Here is a 6,511-nt window from a genome sequence, read left to right as displayed (position 1 = left end):
AGCGGGGTTGCTACAGCCTTTGGATATTCCCGAGTGGAAGTGGGAAGATATTTCTATGGATTTTGTGGGAGGTTTTCCCAGGACGGTGGGGTTACATGAATCAGTGTGGGTGATAGTAGATAGATACACCAAGTCCACTCACTATCTACAAGTGAGAATGACCTATACTGTGGATCAGTACGCGAAATTGTACATGAGGGAGATTGTACATCTCCATGGAATTCCCAAATCTATAGTATCAGACTTGGATCCTATATTTACCTCTAAGTTTTGGGGTGGTTTGCAGAAGGCTAGGGGGAATTAGTTGAAGTTCAGTAAAGCCTTTCATCCTTAGCCAGATGGACAGTCTGAGAGGACAATTCAGGTATTGGAAGACATGCTTAGAGCGTGTGTATTAGACTTGGATGGGTCTTGGAGTAAGTACCTTCTGTTGATTGAGTTTTCATACAACAAAAGATATCAATCAACGATTGGAATGGCTCCATATGAGATTTTGTATGGAAGGAAATGTAGATCGCCCATTCATTGGGATGAGATGGGTGAGAGGAAGTATTTGGGACCGGAGATGGTTAAGAAGATAAATGAAGCTATTGAGAAGATCTAAGCTCGAATGCTCGCTTCATAGAGCCGACAGAAAAGCTACGATGATCCTAAGCGTAGGGACGTGGAGTTCCAGGTAGGGGACCACGTGTTTTTGTGAGTGTCACCACTGCGAGGGGTGAGGGGGTTTGGGAAAAAGGCCAAGCTGAGCCCTAGATTGATTGGACCTTTTGAGATCCTGGAGAGGATCGGGCAAGTGGCCTACAGATTGGCACTGCCACCATCGCTATCATGGGTTCATGACGTATTCCACATTTATATACTTCGGAAGTACGTCTCAGATACGACTCATGTGTTGAGGTATGGGGATTTGGAGTTGTCGACAGATTTGTCATAAGAGGAGCGATCGGTTCAGGTCCTAGATAAGAAAGACAAGGTTCTACAGAACAAGACGATTCCCCTAGTCAAAATATTGTGGAGGAATAGCAAGGTCGAGGAAGCGACCTGGGAGCTTGAGTCAGCTATGCGGAATCACTATCCCGAGTTACTCAGGTAAATTTCGAGGACGAAATTCTTAGTAGGAGGGGATAATTGTAACAACCCAAAATTGCTAATAGGGCTTAATGCCTTGATTAACGTGTCGGGAGGGCATTATTAGTTTGTATGTGTGTTAATTGGTTAAATGCGTGACTATGTGGCATGCATGATTGATATGATTATGTGAGTATGTTATATGCATGTTTATGAGTATTAAATATGCATGTGGGCCGTTTATTGTTCATAAGGGCATATTTGTACTTTTGGCCCGTTGAGGGCATAAATGTGATTATATGTGATAAATGGTTGAGACCACATTATTATGTGGATGTATTTGCAATATATGGTTCAAGACGGTCCTAGTGAGCGGATAAGCAAAATAGTCACAGTGGTGTTTAATACCCGACTCAGGGGATCCTAGGGGTATTTTGAGAATTTAGAGAATATTTTGGGATTTATTGAGTAATGAATAAGTATTTGGTAATTATTTGGACACAACATGATTAATTGGAAAAAGTTAGGAACACTTGAGGAATTAGTAGGAATAAAAAAATGACAATTTTACCCTTAGAAACCATTTGAAGGCTAAATAAATTTAAGGGGCAAAAGAGTCTTTTTGGGTTAAGGATATATACAGAAAAGACTTAGGAGTGTACTAGAAACACATAGAATTCTCTCTCTCTATGTCTCTTCTCCTACACGTTCTCTCTTACTCTCTCTAGTACTTAGGTGAATTTGGAGAATTGAAGGAAACTAAGCTGGGATTAGTCATAGTATTTTTGAGGTGTTAGACTATCAATTCAGGTAAGAGTTCCACTCAATTTAGCTGAATTAATGTTGAGTTTAGAACTTGTGTAAATTTTTGGGTTTTGGTTGAATTTGAGTGTTTAATAGGTGTAAGAATTGGTTTATAGACTAGTTATGATGTATAGGTTGTGAGGATGAAATTCAAGGTTTAATTCTGAGTTTGGCTAAAGGTTTGGGTTGGATTTTAAGGTTTAAGCTTGAGGAAAAAAATGCTGGAAAGTGTGTTTTTTTGGGATTGGAGGCTCGGGTCGCGGCCCTATTCTTCAGGTGCTGCGGCTCGCATGCTTTTGGAGGTTGCAAACCTCTGTTTGCCAGGCACGCTGTGACTTGGACGAGTGCAGGTCACGGTTCGTGTCCTCCATCAGGGAGGACTTGGGCTCTGTTTAAGGAAAGGGCCGTGGCCCTTAAGGGCAAGTCGCGACCCTAAATGGGAAATTAAGGGAAAATAAGGCTTTAGGCTAGGGGAGGCTTGGGGATTCAAACCTAGGCGCTCAGGATGAATTCTACTACTCGCTTTAGTAGAATTCGAGGCCCCGGAGGCTAGTTTTTGTTTCCTAAATATTTATTTGGATTAAGTTACCCATTGAAACTGTGACTAGGTTTATCGCTAAGGCACAGGACTGAGGATCATGCCCGGGACCGTCCTTTTAATTCTCTACTCGAGATTCGAGGTAAGAAGACTTTCACCCTTGTGATTTTGAACGTGATCGGGGTTACCAATAATTGCTTACATGCATTATGTAATTGTATGATTGTTATGTTATTTGAGAATGAATGACCTAAGGGTGTCGGGGCTGATGATAAGCTTACTGAACGCAGCTCGGCCTAAGCGAGCTGGGGTCAGTTGGATAAACAGAGGGCTCGACCTAAGTGTGCCAACCCTGAGCATTTGTGTAATTGATTGTGATAGGTATTTGAGATGAAGTGTTTACAATAGTTTAATATTATACTTGAATTATGTTAAATAATTGAACTGGTTGAATTAAGATTAATTGAATATTACTGTTGCTTCATGTGTTTGTTGTTTATGGTTTTCTTGTTGGGCCTTGGCTCACAGGTGCTACGTGGTGCAGGTAAAGGCAAAGGGAAGCTGGACTAACCATGAGTTGGAGAGGTCTGGGGGCGAAGTGTACATAGTCAGCTGCTCGTCCGCCACGGCCGGGGGAAAGTGTAGTGACAGAGCCCTAAAACTTGTGTTTTTCCATTAGAGTGGCCTTTTGGTTGTATCATCTTTTGGAGATTGTAAATTATCACGTATACCTAGTTTCTGGGATCCCATGTGTTAAACATCCATTTTAATGAAAATTAACCGTTTATAATCAAAATCTTTTAACCCTAACTTGATGATTGACCTTAGGATCACATTTTTGTTCAAATGACTTGATTAACAAGTCTTGCACTATTTCAAATACACAATGTAGCGGTCTTGGTTATCCAAGGCGTTACAACACAAGTATATGCTCATCAGGAATTAACCCCAGAACTCGAGTTCCAAACTGAAGTCTAACTCTTAAAACCATTGTTCCCAGTTAACAGGGTGCTAAAAATGTCCCCTGAGCCCCCAAGTGAGCTCCACCCTTTATGGGACAGTAGCGCAGTTGCACCCAACCTAGGGCGGTCGCGCTAGGTTTCCAGAATCCAAAAATCTGCCCAGAACGTGATGTTCTTCCCCAATTATGAAATCTGCGATTTTCCTACAAATTTTGACCCTGATTTTGACCTAACCTTGTGTTTTTAACAGGATTCCAGCCACATAATCAATACACTAGGCCTAAGCAACAAAACCCACTACTCGAACCCTCACAAACACCCATAGAAACTCAATTTAGGAATCAAACTCAAAATAAATACAAGAACACCAAAAACAGGGGCCTCACCTCTGAATTCGAATCCCTTGAGGTTGATGATGACCCTAGAAATCTTTAGTCCCAATCCACAGCTACTATTCCACAAGAATTTGCTTCAATCTCCTAAAAAATCCTAGCTTAGTCTAGCCTTAGAGTGCCTTGTGTGTTCTTAAAAGAAAATGCTCCCAAGTCAAACGAAATGCCTAAAATGTGAATGAGCCTAACACATCAGCTACTATGGCCTAGTTGGTAACCCATGTAGTTAAATGACCACAATACCCCTTGCCCCATTTAACCTCAAAGGTTACCCCTAAGGGCATTTTAGTCTTTTTCCCCTGGGATTCCCGTTAATCCCAAATAATCTATTAAACCAATATTCATCAATTAATTCTCGTTACTCTATAATTCCTTGTAATTTACCAAATTACCAAAATACCCTTAAGCTCACCCCGAGCTGGGTGTTTTACCCCATTGTAACTTTTATACTTGCTCCCCAGGGTCGCCTCGTGCTAGGTAACTCAAATATATCCACATAATAATGTGGCCACAATTATATATAACATATGCTTACAATTATACCCTAACGGGTCAAAATTACGAAAATACCACTCAAATAAGAAAGGGGCCCACATGCACATTTAATACACTCAAACATGCAAGCATAATCATATCATAATACAATTCACATAATAATATGCTCGTAAAACATAAGCACCTAATTAACTCAATTATTGCCTCCCGACCCCCTAATCTAGCACTAAGCCATATTAGGGAAATTAGGGCGTTACAATTATCCCCTCCTTACAGAAATTACGTCCTCGAAATTTTACCTGAACAACTCGAGATACTGACTCTGCATATCTGACTTTAGCTCCTAGGTCACTTCCTTGAACTTACTATTCCTCCATAATACCTTAACCAAAGGTATAGTTTTGTTTCTCAGGACCTTGTCCTTCCTGTCTAATATCTAGACTGACTGTTCCTCATAGGAGTGATCTGCCTCAAGCTCCAAATCCTCGTAACTCAGCACATGAGTCACATCTTACACATATTTCTGAAGGACTGAAATATGAAATACATTGTGTATGGCCGACAGTGCCAGAGGTAAGGCCAATCTATATGCCACTTAATCAATCCTCTCTAGGATCTCAAATGGTCCTACAAATCTAGGGCTCAGCTTGCCCCTCTTCCCAAATCTCCTCCCCCCTTTCCATGGTGGGACTCTAAGGAATACATAGTCTCCCACTTGGAACTTCACGTTCCTACGTTTGGGATCAACATAACTTTTCTGCCTGCTTTGAGAAGTGAGCATCCAAGCTCTGATCTTCTCGATGGCCTTATTTGTCCTCTGAACTGCCTCAGGACCCAAGTATTTCCTTTCTCATGTCTCATCCCAATGAATGGGAGATATGCATTTCCTACCATACAACATCTCATAAGGGGCCACCGGAATGATCGACTGATAGCAGTTATTGTAGGAAAATTCTATCAAAGGCAAATACTTACTCAAGGACCCATCAAAGTCCAGCACACATGCTAGAAGCATGTCTTCTAATATTTGTATCGTCCTCTCAGATTGTCTATCTGTCTGAGGATGATAAGCAGTACTGAATTTCAACTGCATACCCATAGCCTTCTACAAACTTCCCCAAAACATGGAAGTAAATGTGGGGTCCCGATTTGACATGATCGACCTCAGAGCTCCATGAAGGCGCACCATCTCTCTCACATAGAGATCTGCATACTAGTCAACTATATACGTTGTCCTCACTGGTAAAAAGTGAGCTGATTTGCTGTATCGATCCACGATAACCCACACCAAATCATGTTGACCCATGACCTTGGGTAACCCCCCCACGAAATCCATCGTGATGTCCTCCTATTTCCACTATGGGATGTCCAGAGGCTGTAATAGCCCTGCTGGTCTCTGATGCTCAGCCTTAACCTATTGACATGTCAAGCACTTAGCCACATATTCTGTCACATTCCTCTTCATCCCAGGCCACAAATATAGTGATCTCACATCTTGATACATCTTCGTGGTGCCTGGATGCAAAGAGTAAGGGGTAGTATGAGATTCATCCAGAATCTCCCGTCAAATAACAAAGTCCATCAAAATACAGTTTCGACCCTTGTATCTCAACAATCCCATATCTGACACTGTATAATTCCTAGACACTTCGACTAGGATGTCCCCTCTAATCTTTGTCAGTTGTAGATCACCAAACTGACATTCTTTTATCCTTTCTAACAGTGCAGACTGTAGTGTGATATTTGCCAACTGGCCCACTAGCAACTCCATACCAGCTCTGGTCATATCCTCTGCCAACTTTCTGGATATCTGTCTAGCACTGTATATCTGTCCTGGAAGTGACCTGAGAGCTGAAGTCAGATATGCAGAGTCAGTGTCTCGTGCTATTCAGGTAAAATTTTGAGGACAAAATTCCAGTAAGGAGGGGATAGTTGTAACGTCCCAAATTTCCTAATATGACTTAGTGCCTTGATTAGGGGGCCAGGAGGGAAATAATTGTTTTATTGTATTATTATGTGAACATATTCATGATTATGTGAGTTGTATTATTATATGGATGTATTTGCATGCATGTGGGCCCGTTTCTTATTAGAAGGGTATTTTCGTAGCAACTCTATACCAGCTCTGGTCATATCCTCTGCCAACTTTCTGGATATCTGTCTAGCACTGTATATCTGCCCTGGAAGCGACTTGAGAGCTGAAGTCAGATATGCAGAGTCAGTGTCTCGTGCTATTCAGGTAAAATTTT

The sequence above is a fragment of the Humulus lupulus genome, chromosome 2 (assembly GCF_963169125.1).
Source record: "Humulus lupulus chromosome 2, drHumLupu1.1, whole genome shotgun sequence".
NCBI classification, from domain to species: domain Eukaryota; kingdom Viridiplantae; phylum Streptophyta; class Magnoliopsida; order Rosales; family Cannabaceae; genus Humulus; species Humulus lupulus.
This window is presented reverse-complemented; position numbering follows the sequence as displayed.